The sequence below is a fragment of the Notamacropus eugenii genome, chromosome 1 (assembly GCF_028372415.1).
Source record: "Notamacropus eugenii isolate mMacEug1 chromosome 1, mMacEug1.pri_v2, whole genome shotgun sequence".
In the NCBI taxonomy this organism is placed as follows: Eukaryota; Metazoa; Chordata; class Mammalia; order Diprotodontia; family Macropodidae; genus Notamacropus; species Notamacropus eugenii.
The window spans coordinates 303,547,140-303,566,759 of NC_092872.1; the positions used below are offsets into that span (position 1 = coordinate 303,547,140).

At 38.3% G+C, this 19,620-nt stretch overlaps 1 pseudogene; it reads right to left on the minus strand.

Moving 5' to 3' along the window:
- Positions 1-8,142: 8,142 nt before the first annotated feature.
- Positions 8,143-9,228, minus strand: LOC140525370 (macrophage-capping protein-like; annotated as a pseudogene).
- Positions 9,229-19,620: the final 10,392 nt, after the last annotated feature.

Sequence of the window (19,620 nt, forward strand, 5' to 3'; positions counted from 1 at the left end):
AGATCATATTAGTTTGATCAGCCACAGCTGGACACACTGAAATTTCACTTTACGATGGTGATGTCATTTTGGTCCTCTTTGAAGATGAAGGACAACAACCAACCAATCAACACATTCTCCAAGATCTGTCAAAGTCAGTCCATCACATTTCATCACAACTGTCCCTGAGCAGGCTCTCCAATCACTCCTGTGTGGGGAATTTGCATCAGCTGAGCACTTTCATTCATTCCATGTACCTCTTTTACACTTGACTACACTTAGTTGTTACAAGGGAGTATTTCCGTTATTTGGGAGGATTAGGGAGGGGTTTAGAGGGGATGGGGTAGTAATAAAGATGGAAAAGAAAAGAAAAGAAATAGGTAACCATGAAAAATAAATAGAAGGAAGTTCAGAAGGGAATATGGACACTCAGGACAGTGTTGGTACTGCTAGGTTAAATTTAAGATGCACTTAAAAGAAAATCTCCATATATTGGAGATTCACAGTTTCACAGACAAAAGAAAGTTTAAATCTGGTAATTCTGTGCAAAAGGTAGTACTAACATTCTATTAGAAGGAAAGTCTAAGTCTTTAAGTGGGAGAAATGAATCTATCTTTCATTTAAAACAATTACTTAGGGTAACTAAATCCTATCATTGGAAGCAGATGTGAATTGTGCTATTAATCAAGGCAAATCATTAGACATTAATCATATTTAGTAATCGAATAATTGCTTGGTTAACTTAAACTGCAACAAGAATCCTACCCCTATCTTCCATCTCCTCCAGATCAGGATAAGCTTATTGACATTATGTCACAGGTTGTATTTATAGCCATTAAATATATTAAGTGCTTAGAAGAATTCTATTTCCTCTTGCAAAGATAAATGGTCTCTAATTATAAAAAGAGAAGCCTCATGTTCATGGCATTTCACAACTTCAGCAAATTGGTTGATAATCCAACAAATGTAGTTGAAGAAATAAGTAGCATCATTATTTCATAAATAAGGCCACACTATTTCTTTTTGCTATATAAAGTTGACATGCTTCCAGTGCTGTAATTTGCCAAACATACTACATTTGTAAGACCAAAAATCCAATTTTTATCCATTTTATGATACAGTAGCTGAAGCACTGTTTAATGACCTTCCAAGCGCTAATAACAGAACTAAAAATAGAATTACATATTATTTTTTCTTCTCTTCAGTGTCAAATTTTTCAGACATGTTATATCGCCAATTTTTCCTTAATCCCTTACATTCTGACTTCTTTCTTCTACTACCCTCTGACATTGGGCAGCTGGGTGGTGCAGTGGATAGAGTACCAGAGCAGGATTCAGGAGAAGCTGAGTTCAAATCTCACCTCAGACACTTGGCACTCACTAGCTGTGTGACCTTGGGCAAGTCACTTAACCCCAATTGCTTCATCCTGGGTCACCTCCAGTCATCCTGATGAATATCTGATCACTGCATTCAGATGGCTCTGGAGGACAAGTGAGGCTGGCGACCTGCACAGCCCTCCCTCACTCAAAACAAAGTCAAGTGCAAAGTCATGTCATCATTTTTCCTTTGGCATGGTCTTCTTTGGCAACAAAAGACAAACACACATCTTCTGACATTGTACTCTCAGAAAGTCAACAATGATTTCAGGTTGACAGTTAATCTTACTACTTTTTACAAATCACATAAGAGACTACAACATATCACTGTTTGTTGTCAGTAATAAAAAAAATTGATTTGGTAAAGCAAAATGTCACCTTAAAAGTTTTCTTCCAAGATGCCTCCCATGCATATGTTTAAGACATGAATGATTCCTTGAGGGATGAAGCAAGAAAAATAATTCTAAATGTTACAGAATTTGAGAGTTAGAAGGGACCTTCATGGGCATCTAGTCCAACTCCTACACAATCCCCACTGACAAATGCTTAAGACCACTAAGGAAGAGAGCCTGATATTTCTCAAGGAAGGTCATTCTACTTTTGGACATCTCTAATTGCTAAGAAGCTTTTCCAAACATCAAGTCTAAATTACCCATGTAACTTTTCCTCATTGCTCTTTCTTCTGTTCTCTGGGGCCAAATGGGAATAAGACATATGACATGCCATTCAAATAGCTGAAGACAGAAATATCCTTCCTAAGTCCATGGGTATGTTCATATTCATTTCTTTTTCTTTCCTTTTTTTGGGGGGGGTGGGGGGAACAGGCAATTGGAGTTAAGTAACTTGCCCAAGGCCACACAGCTAGTAAGTATCAAGAGTCTCAGGCCGAATTTGAACTCAGGTCCATCCTGACTCCAGTGCCCTATTTACTGCACCACCTAACTGCCCCCAATTTCTTTCAACCGTTTCTTAAATATCATGTATTCAAGGCCCTTCATTACGCTGACCAACCTCCTCTGGCAAAGGGTTCCTTCATAACCTAGCCCCATCACCACCTTTCTAGCTTTCTTAGACCTTATGCCTGCCACATACTTTTGATCCAGGGACCCTGACTTCCCTGCTATTCCCCAAGCAAGACATTCCACTCTGAGCATCTTCACTGGCTTTTCCTCATGTCTGGAATGATCTCCCTCCTTATCTTCACCTCCAGGCTTCTCTGGAATTCTTAAAGTCCCAATTAAAATCTAAACTTCTCCAGGAATCCTTTCCCAACCCCTCTTACTTCTAGTGCCCTCCCTCTGTTGATTATTTCCTATTTATCCTGTAGCTTGATTATAGCAGCTTGATTCTACATAGTTGTTTACATGTTGTCTCCCTCCCCTCCGGCAGATTTTGAGTTCCTTAAAGGTAGGGAATGTTTTTTGCCTTTCTTCATGGATTAATAAATGCTGTCTTAATAAACACTCTTCCTGCTTATCGATGTCCTTCTTAAATTGTGGCACAGAAAACTGAATACACCATTCTGGATAAAGTCTGATGAAGACAGAGTAAAGTGGGACTATCACCTCACTATTTCTTGAAACTAGACACTTTTTAAATACAGACAATAAATGATATTAACTTTATGGCTGTCCTAATTGTGCCACAGTTCAGAAAAAAACAAGTCTTATTCAGAACAAATGCTATCTCACCATTTCTCCCTCTTCATGTAGCTGTGAGGCTAATTGTTTTTATCCAAGTATAAAACTTTACATGTATCCCCACCGAATTAAATTTCTTTAGATTCTTCCCAAGGCACTAGGATATTGAGATCCCTTTTGCCTGATAAAATAATCCAGTGTGTTATCTATTCTTTTCAGCTTTGTCATTGGCAGATTTGATAAGCATGTAATCTATGACTTTATCCAAGATATTGATAAAAATATTAAAAAGCACAAGGCAAAGATCCCCGGTGTACACCACTGAAAACTTCCTGCCATGTTGACATTGAACCATTAACAACTACTGTTTGAGTTCAACAGTTCAATCAATTTAAATCAATTAAATCCATCTGATTGTATTATCAGCTATTGTACTACCATCTTCTCCACAAAATTAGAAAAAGATACGTTACCAAAAGCTTTGCTAAAGTGGTGGAGCCAAGATGGAGGAGTAAAAGCAGGGACTTGCTAGAGCTCTTGCCCCCAAACCAGTCAAATACTTGTAAAAAATAACTCTAAACAAATTCTGGAGCTGCAGAACCCACAGAATGGCAGAGTGAAGCAGATCACCAGCCCAAGATAGCTTGGAAGGTGGACAGGAAGCATCTATTGTGCCACACTTGGAACACAGCACAGTCCAGTGTGGGCTACGCTGGCACAGACAGGACCTGAGCAGGCCTTGGGGAGACTCAATCTTGGGCACCTGTGGCAGTTTGCAGACTTTGTGACCCCAAAACACTGAGAACAAATTGGAAGGTCAGTGGAAAACACCTGTCAGATCTATGTGAGAGAGTAGAGTGGTCTGGCCCCCGTTCCAGGATGGCAGAGGGGGCAGAGAAGTCAATGACAGCCACAGCAGATGTTTATGGAGCACTAGGCCTCCAGATTGTGGGGGGATTGAGCGGCTAACAGTATGCCCCCCCCATTGGAAGCAGAGAACTACCTTGACAAAGAGCTCAAAGGTCACGTAAATGGCTGGGGAAATGAGCAAGAACTGGAAAAAGAATCAGACTATATAATCTTACTTTGCTGACAAAGAAGACCAAAATATACAAACAGAAGAAGACAACAAAGTCAAATCTCCTACATCCAAAGACTCCAAGAAAAAAATTAATTGGTCTCAGGCCATGGAAGAGCTCAAAAAGGATTTTGAAAAACCAAGTTAGAGAAGTAGAGCAAAAATTGGGAAGATAAATAGAGTGATGCAAGAAAATTATGAAAAACAAGTCAACTGTTTGCTAAAGGGGACTCAAAAAATGCTGAAGAAAATAACACTTTAGGGGGTGGAGCCAAGATGGCAGAGTAGAAAGACGCACATACACATAGCTCTGAACCCACAACCCACAGAACGGCTAGAGGGAAGTAACTCACGGCGAATTCTGCACCCAGAGGCCACAGAACATTGGGGCGAGGGAGATTTCTGTTCCGGAGAGACCTGCAAACCTCTTGCGGGGGGTCCTTGGCGCTGCGGACTGGGCGCCGGGACTGGGAGCTGAGTGCAGCCCTGCAGCGGCCACGACACCGTGAGGAAAAGATCCGAGCGGGCTACGGGGACGGGATCTCCAGCGGCCACGCGGGTCCCTCCACCCTCAGAGGGACCTGCAAACCTCTCGCAAAAGGTCCGTCGCGCTGCAGACGCGGAGCCCAGTCCAGACCTGCGGCAGCCGGGGCTCCGAGAGGTACAGATCCGAGCAGGCTTCAGGGACGGGATATCCAGCAGCGGCACAAGCCCCTCCACCCACAGGTGACGGGGGTTGGTGAGAGAGTCTCTTTGGCGGGTCGAGAGGGGAGTGGGGTGCCCCCATGGCTCGCCCCCCCCCCCCCGGGAGATAGAAGCTGAGAGGCGGTTGCATACAGGGGCTCCCCAAACGGGCGGGAGCCTGGATCCATTGTGGAAGGTCTGTACATAAACCCCCTGAGGGAACTGTGCCTGAGAGGCAGCCCTGCCTCAACCTGACCATCTGAACTTAATTCTCACACTGAATAACAGCCCTGCCCCCACCAAAAGCCCTAAGGCGGGAAGCAGCATTTGAATCTCAGTCCCCAAACGCTGGCTGGGAGGACCAGGAGGCGAGGTGGGTGTGAGGAGAATATTCAGAGGTCAAGCCACTGGCTGGGGAGAATGCCCAGAAAAAGGAAAAGAAATAAAACTATTGATGGCTACTTTCTTGGAGAAAAGACACTTCTTCCCTTCCTTTCTAATGAGGAAGAACAATGCTTACCATCAGGCAAAGACACAGAAATCAAGGATTCTGTGTCCCAGCCCACCCAATGGGCTCAGGCCATGGAAGAGCTCAAAAAGAATTTTGAAAATCAAGTTAGAGAGGTGGAGGAAAAACTGGGAAGAGAAATGAGAGGGATGAAAGAGAAGCATGAAAAGCAGATCAGCTCCCTGCTAAAGGAGAACCAAAAAAATGTTGAAGAAATTAACACCTTGAAAACTAGCCTAACTCAATTGGCAAAAGAGGTTCAAAAGGCCAATGAGGAGAAGAATGCTTTCAAAAACAGAATTAGCCAAATGGAAAAGGAGATTCAAAAGCTCACTGAAGAAAATAGATCTTTCAAAACTGGAATGGCACAGATGGACGCTAAGGACTTTATGAGACAGACAGATATCACAGAATATAGCGAGAAGATTGGAAAAATGGAAGATAATGTGAAATATCTTGTTGGAAAAACAACTGACCTGGAAAATAGATTCAGGAGAGACAATGTAAAAATTCTGGGACTACCTGAAAACCATGATCAAAAGAAGAGCCTAGACATCATCTTCCATGAAATTATCAAGGAAAACTGCCCTGAGATTCTAGAACCAGAGGGCAAAATAAATATTCAAGGAATCCACAGAACACCGCATGAAAGAGATCCAAAAAGAGAAACTCCTAGGAACATTGTGGCCAAATTCCAGAATTCCCAGGTGAAAGAGAAAATATTGCAAGCAGCTAGAAAGAAACAATTCAAGTATTGTGGAAATACAATCAGGATAACACAAGATCTAGCACCCTCTACATTAAGGGATCAAAGGGAATGGAATAGGATATTCCAGAAGTCAAAGGAACTAGGACTAAAACCAAGAATCACCTACCCAGCAAAACTGAGTATAATACTTCAGGAGAAAAAATGGTCTTTCAATGAAATAGAGGATTTTCAAATTTTCTTGATGAAAAGACCAGAGCTGGAAAGAAAATTTGACTTTCTAACACAAGAATGAAGAGAAGCATGAAAAGGTAAACAGCAAAGAGAAGTCATAAGGGACTTACTAAAGTTGAACTGTTTACATTCCTACATGGAAAGACAATATTTGTAACTCTTGAAACATTTCGGTATCTGGGTACTGGGTGGGAGTACACACACACACACATGCACTCACGCACACATACATAGAGACAGAGTGCACAGAGTGAATTGAAGAGGATGGGATCATATCTTTAAAAAAAAAATGAAATCAGGCAGTGAGAGAGAAATATTGGGAGGAGAAAGGGAGAAGTTGAATGGGGCAAATTATCTCTCATAAAAGAGGCAAGCAAAAGACTTATTAGTGGAGGGATAAAGAGGGGAGGCGAGAGAAAAACATGAGGTCTATCTCATCACATTCCACTAAAGGAAAGAATAAAATACACACTCATTTTGATAGGAAAACCTATCTCATAATACAGGAGAGTGGGGGTCAGGGGCACAAGCAGGGTGGGGGGGAGGATACAGGGGAGGGCATGGGGAGGAGAATGCAATATGAGGTCGACACTCATGGGGAGGGAAAGGATCATAAGAGAATAGAAGTAATGGGGGACAGGATAGGATGGAGGGAAATATAGTTAGTCCTATACAACACAACTAGTATGGAAATCATTTGCAAAACTACACAGATTTGGCCTATATTGAATTGCTTGTCTTCCAAGGGGAAGGGGTGGAGAGGGAGGGAGCTAAAGAAGGTGGAACTCAAAGTGTTAGGATCAAATGTAATGTTCTTACCACTGGGAAATAAGAAATACAGGTTAAGGGGTCAAGAAAGCTATCTGGCCCTACAGGACAAAAGAGAAGATGGAGACAAGGGCAGGGAGGGAGGATAAAGGAGAGAGCAGATTGGTCACAGGGGCAATTAGAATGCTTGGGTTTGGGGGGGAGGGGAGAAAAGGGGAGAAAATTTGTAACCCAAAATTTTGTGAAAATAAATGTTAAAAATTAAAAAAAAAAGAAAAAAGAAAATAACACTTTAAAAACAGACTAACTTAAATGGCAAAAGAGATCCAAAAAACGAACGAGGAGAAGAATACCTTGAAAGGCAAAACTGGCCAGATGGAAAAGGAGACCCAAAAGCTCACCAAACAAAGTAATTCCTTAAAGATTAGAATGGAGAAAATGGAAGCTGATGACCTTATGAAAAATCAATAAATTAACAAATAAAACAAAAAGAATGAAAAAAACAGCAGAGAATGTGAAATATCTCATTGGAAAAACAACTGAGCTGGAAAATAGACCCAGAAAGGACAATTTAAAAATTATTGGACACCTGAAAGCCATGATCAAAAACGAGCCTAGATATCATCTTTCAAGAAATTATCAAGGAAAACTGCCCTGATATTCTAGAACCAGAGGGTAAAATAGAAATTGAAAGAATCCACCCATCACCTCCTGAAAGAGATCCCAAAAGGAAAGCTCCTAGAAATATTGTAGCCAAATTCCAGAGCTCCCAAGTCAAGAAGAGTATTGTGGAAACACAATAAGGATAACAAGATCTAGCAGCTTCTACATTAAGGGATTGGAGGGCTTGAAATATGAAATTCTGGAGGTCAAAGGAACTAAGATAAAAACAAAGAATCATCTACCTAGTAAAACTGAGCTTAATATTTCAGGGGAAAAATGACCATTCAGTGAAATAGAGTACTTTCAAGCACTCTTTTTTTTCCAGTTCATTTCATTTAATTAACTCCAAGATGACCAAGCACAAGGGGCTGAAGATGGAAGCAAGAAGGCATAGGTAGCTAAGGGGCACAGGATAACCATTGGCCCCCCATGGCAAGGCAAAGAATAAACCATAGTATAATCTGTGGTTGAAGGGCTGGGGAAACAAGGGAGTAGGGGGGAGGGCAACGAATGCTTATTTCCAATTCTTGAAAAACTGCTTCAAGATGGCGCTCTCCCGACCCTGGAGCAGAATCTCTACCTGGGTATTGGGGGCATACCACATCTGGGAAATGAAGTCTTCTGCCACTTTTAGGGCAGTTTGTCATTCTTTCTTATTAGCTTTTCTCCCCTTCCAGACATAGATCTTGCTGCAGAGGCCATTGTCCAACACAAAGCAGTTGTTGTTGGTCAACAGCTCAACAGCAAATGGGCTAGAGTCCACCATCTTTGACAAGTGCATCTGGCCAGTGACATCAGAAACCTTATATAAGGCAGCAACATGGGCATTAGTTTGATCAGCCCTGAGGTCTTCTTCTGGGTTCAGGGTTGGCTTTGACCCCAAGACCTGGATCTTCTCTGATGGCTCTTCCCCATTGGTGACAATCTCCATTTGGTCTTTTCCCTGCCATTCACTGTCCCTGATGGCCAGAGCCAGGTCCTGGGCTTTGTTTCATTCCAGAATGTTGAATTTGCTCCCACACTAGACAAAGATGGTATGGCCCAAATCCAGAATGAAGCAGTCTCCAATGTTAAAGCTCTCCCAGCTCAGGACCCATTCCGTGGCTCAAATGTTCTTATTCCCTTTGACCTGGTACAGTCTCTGGATGGGACCTGAGGGAGCTTCAGATGAGGCCCAGTGAAATGCTGACTCCATACTTCCTTCCTGGTACTGGAGGCCTCGAGGGAAGGAACTCATGAAGTGGTCAGACTCGTTGCCCTGGACCTCCCAGTGCTGCACTGCCCTCTCCCCCAGCAAGGAGTTGAGGTGCACAGATAATACTGTGCAGGCTCCTTGCTTATCTCAGGAGGACTGCTGACCAATCCAGAGGTTAAGGTGGTACTGCTCTTCTGGGCCATTGTGCTGGACAAGGTAGGAGTCTCCGGAGAAGATCTCGCAGGTCTCGGGGGCACAGGCATAGGCTTCAACTTTTCCACCTCCACACATGAAAGCCTGGCTACTGCACTGTTGACTTGAATGGGGAGGCGCTCTTCAAGATTGACCCATACATGACTGCTTGAGTATCTGAGAGCCTCCTGCTGCTCGTGGCTAACTCGGTCTTCCACTAACTAACTGGTCCACTTTCAAGCATTCTTGATGAAAAGATCAGAACTGAATGGAAAATTTGACTTTCAAATGCAAGAATCAAGAGAAGTATGGAAAGGTAAATTGGAAAGAGAAATCATAAGGGACTTACCAAAGTTGAACTATTTACATTCCTACACGAAAAGATAATATTTGTAACTCTTGAGACTTTTCTCAGTATTTGGGTAGTTGGAGGAATTATATACATATAGACAGAGGGCATTGAGTGAGTTGAATGTGAAGGGATGATATCTAAAAACATAAAATTATGGGGTAAAAGAGGAATATATTGGGAGAAGGAAAAAAGGGGAAATAGAATGGGGCAACTTATCTATCACATCAAAGAGGCAAGAAAAAGCTTTTCAATGGAGAGGAAAAGTGGGGAGGTGAGAAGGAAAGAGTGAACCTTACTCTCATTGGATTTGGCTTATGAAAGAATAACATGCACACTCACTTTGATATGAAAATCTATCTTACACTACAGGAAAGAAGGGTGAAAGGAACAAACAGGAGACTGGGAGGAATGATGGGAGGGCAAATAGGAGGAGGGATAATTAGAAATCAACACTTTTCAAGAGGGACAGGGTGAAAAGAGAGAATACAATAAATAGGGGGTAGGAAAGGATGGAGGGAAATATAGTTAGTCTTTCACAACATGACTGTTATGGAAGTGATTTGCATGACTACACATGAATTGCTTGCCTTCTCAGTGAGGATGAGTGGGGAGGGAGGAATGAAGAGAAATGGAACTCAAAGTTTTAAAAATGAATTTTAATTGTTTTTGCATGAAACTGGGAAATAAGATATACTGGCAATGGGGTGTAGAAATTTTTCTTGCCCTACAAGAAAATAGAAGGGATGGCAATAGAAGAAGGGAAGGGTGTGACAGAAGGGAGGACACATTGGAGAAGGGATAATCAGAATGGGTGAAAGAGAGAGATGGGAAGAAAATTTGGAACTCAAAAACTTGTGGAAGTGAATGTTGAAAACGAAAAACTAATTAATTAATGGATTGATTGATTTTTTTAAATGTTGCTTAAATATAGATAAGCCATAACATTCTCTTTATTTGTTAATTTTGTAATCTTGTTGGATCTGACCTATTCTTCATGAAGTCTCCTTGTGTTTGACATTTCCCCTATAGATGTTCTAGGTGTTTCCACATTGTCCACGTCAAAAGAAAAAAATCTCAGTGTATGCTTTGATTCTGTCACCTCTCTGTTTGTGGGTAGGTAGCATGTTCCATCATGAATGATGGTGATACTATTATATAAACTGTAATCTTGCTTTTTTCACTGTATTCTGCATCTCTTTATGCAAGTCTTCCCAGGTTTCCCTGAAATTACCTCATTCATAATTCCTTATAGCACAATAGTATTCCATCACATTCATGAATCATAATTTTTCCAGCCACTCCCCAACTGATAAAAATTCCTTCAGTTTCCAATTGCTCACCACCACAAAAAGAGCTATTATAATATATATATATTTTTTTTTGGTAAACACGGGTCCTCTTCCTCTTTCTTTGATTTCTTTGTGGTGCAGACCTAGTAATAGCACTACTAGGTCAAAGAATGTGCAAGAGCTTTTTCAGATATAACTCCAAATTGCTTTCTAGAATGGCTAGACCAGTTCACAGTTCTACCAAAAATGCATTAATGTACCTGTTCTCTCACAGCCCCCCAGTATTTATTATTTTCATTTGTTGTCAACTTTACCAATTTGATGAACATGAAATGGTATCTCAGTATTCTTTTAGTTTGCATTCCTCTACTTATTAGTCATTTAGAGCATTTTTATATGGTTAGTGATAGCTTAGATTTCTTGAAACATGGTTTTGAGGGTCTTTTCATCAAGGCTTTCATGTAATCCAATGATTCTTAAATGATCTCTTCTTAATCTGTTTTCCAGGTCATTTATTTTTAATATTAGGTATCCTTCATTTTCTATTATTTTTCAGTCTTTTTGCTTCATTTTTAATATTTCTTGTTGTCTGGTGGAATCATTAGCTTCTATTTGGTCCATTCTAATTGTGTTGCCTAGATAAGGTTTTACAGTTTTTATGCCAAACCATTAATTCTTTTTCCTGTTCTTTCTTTCATAGCTCTCACATTTTTTTCCTGTAGCTTTCATTTGGTTGTTGAAATTATGTTCAATTTTTTAAAAAAAATTCTTTATGCATCTCTTCCAGGAATTCTAATTGAACTTGTGCAGAATCTGTGTTTTTCTTTAAGCCCTGATAGATCTGAGTGGGACATGGCATCAGACACCATTTTAAATAGAGATAATCTGTATTTTATATACTTTCTAATCCTCACATCTTCAATCCTAAATTTCCCCCACATCTTTTGAGATGTAAAGTAAGAAAAATATTTCTTATAATTCTGTAAAAATATCAATGGTCTAATTATGTAGGTTGAAGAAAAGGACAGTTTAGGTATTTAGAATAAAGTTATTCTTACAGAATTCTAATGATAAAAGATGTTGAGGAGAAGTATGGTAAGCATGGAAAGAAAAATGAACATGAAGTCAGAGGATCTGGGTTCAAATCCTACCCCCAGCACTTACTCCCTGTGTAACTTTAGGTAAGTCCCTTAACCTTTTTGTTCCTCAGTTCTCTTTGAGTTGGACTAGTTGGTCTCTAAGGTTTAGTTCTAAATCTATGGCCCATCAGTTTTTTAAAGGGTTTGTCATTCTATCATGTACACATATTCAATTATATATTTGTACACATATAGTCCATGACTACTAGCAATGAATAAAGCTGGCACATTCTAATGATGCCATGAAAAAGTAAAGCATTTTCAGGGTACTTAGTAGAGTGCTCAGAAACTTTTCTTTCCTTTTATACAAAGTAGCAAGATAAATGATACTTAAATCTGTCACATCATCTCTCTCTGTGTCCACTCACACACACACTCATTTCTTACCTGAAGTTTCTATTACCCCAGTGTAATATTAGACAGGAGGTGTCCTCTTACTTTGATGCCTTTCTTTGCTATAGGGGAACCTGCAGCCTTGAGGCCATATGTGTTCTTCTAGGTCGTTGGGTGTGGTGTTTTGATTGAGTCCACATTTTACAAAACAAATCCTTTTATTAATGGAATTTATTCTGTGAAATTTGAATTCAATGAAAGGGTTAAACCTGAGGCCACATGTGACCTCGAGGCTGTAGGTTCCCCATCCCTGGATAACATCTGGAGAAGGATATTGTTAAACTTCCTCACCTTCATGTGATGCTATCCCTATGTCTCTAATCTAGGAGAGTGGTCTTTTTTGGTTTCCTTATCTGACTTTCACTCCTTTTTGTCAATATTCACCCTTTATTTAGCATTAACTTCTCCGAACTCAGCAGATATGGAAAAAGAACTTTTGGATTCTACAAAGCAGAACAGAAAAGAGGATTACATATAAAACTGTGATTCTATTATGTACAGCTTGCTTTTTAAAGTATGTAATATGTTGAAAAATGTTTTAAAGCTATTTTGCTATTTATATTTCCTTCTGATATTCCTTCTGTTTTCTTCTATGCATTTTTCAAAATGTTTTAAAGACCTTTTCTTCCTTCCTTCCTTTTTTTTCTGTCTTTCTTTTTTGAGGGAAGGCAACACTATTGCTAGCTCTCATTTTATTGCATTTTAATAAGTACATTATATAAAATAAATAAATATTTAGCATCCAATTTCATTTTTTAACTTAAAATGATGTGGTAAAAACAATGATCATCAGCTGTCACTTCTCATATGTTGATGGCCAAAAAAAGTAACTATATTTGAAGCCCTGAAAAAAAATTGCTAAGCCATCAGCATTGCCTTGTCAAAATGATCAGTATAATTGACAATACAAGTAACAAAAGACACAAAGCAGAAATACAAATCATTTCTTTCCATTGTGCCAATATTTGTAAATGATCCAATCACAATGCCTAGTCTTTAACAATTTTGGTTAAGGCACTGCCACTTTTAACATGGCTTGAGAGCATTAAGAAAAATATACAAGTAACCCATGTATCAAATGGTGTTCCGATATTCCTCTCCTTCCGGCAAATGAAACATGTTCAATCTTGGTGACTTCCTTCTAAGAATAACTGGTATGCCTCATACCATCTCTCTGACAGCATTTGAATTTTGTTCATTATTAGCTCTCTTTTAGAAACTAAAACTCACACAACGTTATGTTCATTAACAAATTCAGGTTACTCTATAGTTTCATGATTGGTCTCATAATTCTGTATTCATTTCTGTCTCTCTTTTAGAGATAGTCTATTTCCTGTGTAAGTACCAATATCATTAAGCAAATGTAAAATCCAAAGCATATAAAAATTCACATCCAAGCCCTAGTATCAAAGTAATACTACAATTTAAATTTTTGAAGTTTTCCTTATTTTTTTATGAACTTAACAAACATCAACATGAAACATGAACATTTCCCCATACTAAAAGAAGAGGGGAAGAGGATTTCATGTGAAGCAAAATATACATAATTATTTAAAATAACATTAATATGGATTTGCAAGACATTGCTGAGAAAAATATTTCAAAAACATTTTTGCACATTTTCAATTTGACATGGTAGTTTCAGTGCTGTCCTGCCTGTCTTTGTCCTCTTCTGAATATTTTTCTGGTCTCTTCTGTTTATTTCTTAATCCATAAATGCTTCCTTCTTTGCTTCCTTCTTTCATTTTTTGTATAACTATCATAATTACTCCACTGCTTCCCAGTTCCACTTCCCTCAACAAAGCCCACCCTTATAACAAACAAGTATGTTCATGAAAAATAAGTGCTGTACATATGGCATTGTTCACATTTGAAGATACATTTCATTTTGCAACTCTGCTCCATCACCTCTCTGAATGGAGTGGGAAACACATTTCATTTTAAGTGTCCTGGACTTGTTTTTTTTCTACTTCTATAAAGTAATCACTTGAAAGTTTGATTAGTATGGAACTGGATTTGTAAATTAATTTAAGTAGCATTGGCATTTGTATTATTTGGTATTACCCAACCATGAATAATTAATATCTCTCCAATTATAAAGTTTGGCTTTATATCTTTAAAAATATGTTTTATAGTTATATTCATATAATTCCTCTGTGTATGCTGTGTTACGTGAACCCCCAGATATTGAATACATTCTATAATAGTTTGAATTAAAATTTTTTCTTCTATTTCTTCCAGTACAGTGTTGTTTAGACTTTTGTTCATTTGTTTTATATCCTTTAACCTTATTGAAGATTTTTGAAATTAATTTTTTGTTGATCCTCTAGAACTCTCTATGACTAAGTAAATCATCATGTCATCTGTAAAAGTGATAATTTTGTTCCTCTTTGTCTATGCTTATTTCTTCAATTTCTATTTTTGTCTTATTAATATTTATGGTAGTTAGAAATGGTGGTCGATGATTCTTGCTTTACAACTGATTTTGTTGGAAAATTCAATAGGATTTCTCCATTTCATATTCATGGTCTTAGATAGATACCATTTACTATATTAAGGTAAGGTCCATTTATTCATGGAACCCTAGTTTTATTTATCAATTCAATTGGGGGGAAGGATATCTTCACTTTTGTTTCTCTCTTCTTCAGAATCTATGTTTTTGTGTTCAGACCAAGTTTTTGTTTGCTTTTTGTTTATTGCTTTTCTAATTTTTAGTTGCATGTCCAATTTATTTGTATGTTCTTCTTTTGTTGATAGAAGTATAGATATGATAATTTCCCCTAAATTCTGCTATGACTACTTTATAAAAAGTTTTAAAATGCTATCTCATTTATGAAATTTTCTTTGGTAAAATTGTCTATTGCTTCTATGACTTCTTTTTCTGTGACCAACCAATTCTAAAGAATTAATTAAGATCCATTTAAATGTTAATCCTTTCTATTAAAAAAAATTCTAAGATTAACAAATGCTAAATAAACATTTAAAATTTATTTATTTGTTGTTAGCTTTCAACATTCACTTTTAAAAGATTTTGAGTTCTAAATTTTCCCCTCCTATAATTTTATTAAATATATTTCACATTAGTCATGGTGTAAAAGAAGGATCAGAACAAAACGGAAAAAAACATGAGAAAGAAAAAAAAGAGAAAATAGCTTTTGATCTGCATTCAGACTTCATAATTCTTTCTCTGGATGTGGATAGCATATTTCATCATGAGTCTTTAGAAATTGTCTTAGATCATTGTTTCCTGAGAGAAGGTAAGTCTATCAAAGTTGATCATCACAAATGTTGCTGTTACTGTATACAACGTTCTCCAGGTTCTGCTCACTCTACTCAGCATCAATTCATGCAAGACTTTCCAGGTTTTTCTGAACTCTGTCTGCTCATAATTTCTTATGGAACAATAGTATTCCATAAAATAAACATTTTACATACTAATTAGAACAGAAAAAGAACATTGCACATCAAACTGTGTATCTCTATTATGTATAGCTTCCTTTTCTCTCTAAGTATACTCTGAATTCAACATGTAATATTCAAAGTCTGTCAGGTTTGTTTCTATTTCCTACTTGTCTTTTTTCTATTTTCTTTAGTACATTTAAAAATGTTTCAACGATCTTTTCTTTTCTTAATTTTTTTCTTTTGAAAACTCCAATAGTATAACTCTCCATACCAACTCCTCTTCAACAATTTTTTTGAAAAGAAAGAAAATATTTCTAATAAATATTACTCAAGACTTGAATTTCTAGGATCCAAGATGACAGAGTGATCAGTAAATGCTCTACCCCTCCCTTGACCTTGAAAAATCCAAAGAATATTTCCCTAGGAAAAATTTGGGAACAGTGGGTTCAGCCAAAGGGGTAAAACATCTCTTAGGCTGTGAGGCTAAGAAAATTGCAAAGGGGAGTCCCTCTTGGTGTGCTGAAGGGGACCAGTGCAGACCAGAGCTGTCTCAGACAGCTCCACCTCAGAGAACCAAGAGGAGATCCTAAGCCCCAGGGGAGTGGAGCCCCGCAATCATCAAAACCAGGAACCCAGGCATGCCTCTACACAACCAGGAGAATAGGGAAGACACTAGTACAAACCCCAGCCTGCTTGTGCTCAGGAGAATAGACCTCCTGTGGCCAGACCAACCCTCCCCAATACTTAATGCAGCTAGCTCCCGGGTAACTCTGGGGAAACTCAGAAAGACTTCACCTGACCTCTACTTTGGCACATCAGCCAGCTCAACACCAGGCAAGCTACAGCATACTAGCCTCTAGCTGAAAGAAACAGAGGCCACAATACACAAAGCCTCAAGTTCTAAACATAAGAACGATGTAACAGAGTCCCCTGTGACCCAGATGCAGAGATCTCCTTTAAAAGCCAGGAAAAGGATGATAATCATGAGCAAGAAGCAAACCTGAAAAGATGAGGCCATAGAATCTTTCTATGGGGAAAAGAACCAAAACACGAATAGAAAAGAGGGCAGCACTGAGACTGTATTCCCATCTGAAACTTTAGAAGGGAATATGAACTGCTCTCAAGCCCAAAGAGTGTTCTTGGAAGAGCTCAAAAAGGATTTTTAAAGTCAAATTAGGGAAGTAGAAGAAAAATTGGGCAATGATTTTAAAAATATGGAAAAAAGAAATCATAGAAGAATTTAAAAAGAAAATTGGACTAATGGAAGAGGAAATACAAAAATTAACTGGAGAAAATCTCCATAAAAGGAACAATTGGACAGATGGAAAAGGAGATGCAAAAGTTAACTGAAGAAAACAATTTGATAAAAATTAGATTTGGGCAAGTAGAAGCTAATGACTGACTATATGAGACCTCAAGAATCACTCAAACAGAATCTAAAGAATGAAAAGATAGAAGAAAATGTAAAATATCTAATTGGAAAAACAATTGACCTGGAAAATAGATCCAGGAGAGAAAATCTAAGAATTATTGGTCTTCCAGAAAGGCATGATGAAGAAAAGAGTCTGGATAATATCTTCCAAGAAAGCATCAAAGAAAACTTCTCAGAAGTCCTAGATCCAGAGGGCAAAATAGTCATTGAAAAAATCCACCGTTCACCTCCTGAAAGGGATCACAAACTAAAAACATCAAGGAATATTGTTGCCAAATTCCAGAACTGTCAAGTGAAGGAGAAAATACTGCAGGCAACCAGAAAGAAACAATTCAAATATCAAGTTGCAGTATCTACTTAAAACCATGAGCAAGCATTAAATGCAATGGGGATAAGGTAGATGCATTTCCAATAAGATCAGGGGTGAAATAAGCACTTTTATTCAATATGATACAGAAATGTTAGCATTAGCAGTAGAAGAAGAAAAAGAAATGGAAGGAATTAGAATAGGCAGAGAAGAAACTAAGTTATCAGTCTCTCCAGATGATATGATGATATTCTTAGAGAATCTCAGAGACTCAAGTAAAAAACTACTTGAAATAAACAACTTTGGCAAAGTTGCAGGTTACAAAACAAACCCAGATAAATCATCTCCACTTCTGTATGTTACTAACCAAACCCAACAGCAAGAGATAGAAAGAGAAATTTCATTTAAAGCTACAGTAGACTCTATAAAATATCTGGGAATCTGTCTGCCAAAACAAACCTAGGGACTATATGAACACAATTACAAAACACTATTCACACAAATAAAGTCAGATCTAAATACATGGAAAAACATCAGTTGTTCATGAATAGGCCGAGACAATATAATAAAAAATGACAATTCTACCTAAATTAATTTACTTATTTAGTGCCATATCAATCAAACTACCAGATAATTATTTTGTAGAGCTAGAAAAAATAATATCAAGTTTCATCCAGAAGAACAAAAGGTCCAGAATATCAAGGGAACTAAAGAAAAGAAATGCTAGGGAAGGTGGCCTAGCCCTTCCAGATCTCAAATTGTATTGTAAATCTGCAACGATTAAAACCACTTGGTACTGGCTAAGAAATAGAGAGGTAGACCAGTAGAATAGGCTAGATACTCAAGACACAGTAGTCAATGAATACAGCAATCTACTGTTTGATAAACCCAAGGACCCTAGCTTCTCAGATAAGAACTCACTTTTTGACAAAAATTGCTGGGAAAACTGGTTAGCAGTGCTATAGTGACGGCGTAACTTACCGAGAGGAGCAAGTCTTATGCCTGGCCAGCAGGCTGCTTGTCCTCCTGTGGAGCTCGCAAGTAAAAGAATGAGATGGGAGAGCGGGTCAGTGAAACAACTCCGATTTATTCAAGCAAGCACTCTGATTATATAGTCTTTGCCAGCTAGCCCAGTGAACCATGGTAACACACATAAACAAACCCGAAACTATAGAAATGAACACAAGCTGGAACTATAGTGACAAAAACAAACCAGGGGTAGGGCAGTCCCTTCCAGCGCCATCTTGTTCACCCTTCCCTGCTCCGGACTCAGTTTACCTGATGTCCATCAGTGTGGTGTCCCAGATGGTGTGGCAGTCAGCGCCCTTTACAAGCAGTGTGGTGGAAACTGGGCATAGACCAATGCCTGACACCGTACACAAGAATAAAGTCCAAATGGATACATGATCTAGGTATAAACACTGATACTATAAACAAATTAGGGGAGCAAGAAATAGTGTATTTGTCAGATTTAGGGAGAATAGAGAAATTTTTGACCAAACAAGAGATAGAGAACATTATGAAGTGCAAAATGGATAATTTTGATTACATTAAATTGAAAAGTTTTTGCACAAATAAATCTAATGCAACCAAGGTTAGGAGAGAAGCAGAAACCTGGGGAAGAATTTTACAACTAGTGTCTATGATAAAGTCCTCATTTCTAAAATATATAGAGAACTTAGTCAAATGTATAAGAATAGAAGTCATTCCCCAATTGATAAATGGTCAAAGAATATGAACAGGCAGTTTTCAGAGGAAGAAATTAAAGTTATCTATAGCTACATGAAAAAATGCTCTAAATCACTTTTGATTAGACAGATGCAAATCAAAACAACTCTGGGGTACCACATCACACCTATCAGATCGGCTAACATGACAAAACAGGAAGATGATAAATGTTGGAGAAGATGTGGGAGGGTTGGAACACTAATTCATTGTTGGTGGAACTGTGAGCTGATCCAAATATTCTGGAGAGCAATTCAAAACTAAGCCCAAAGGACTACAAAAATGTGCATACCCAGCAATAGTGCTTCTAGGACTGTATCCCCAAAAGATCATAAAAATGGGAAAAGGTCCCACATGTACAAAAATATTTATAGCAGCTCTCTTTGTGGTGGCCAAAAACTAGAAATCAAGGGGATGACCATCAATTGGAGAATGGCTGAACAAGTTGTGGTATATGAATGTATGGAATACAATTTTGCTATGAGAAATGATGAATAGGAAGACTTCAGAGAGGCCTGGAAGGACTTATATAAATTGATGCTGAGTGAAAGGAGTAGA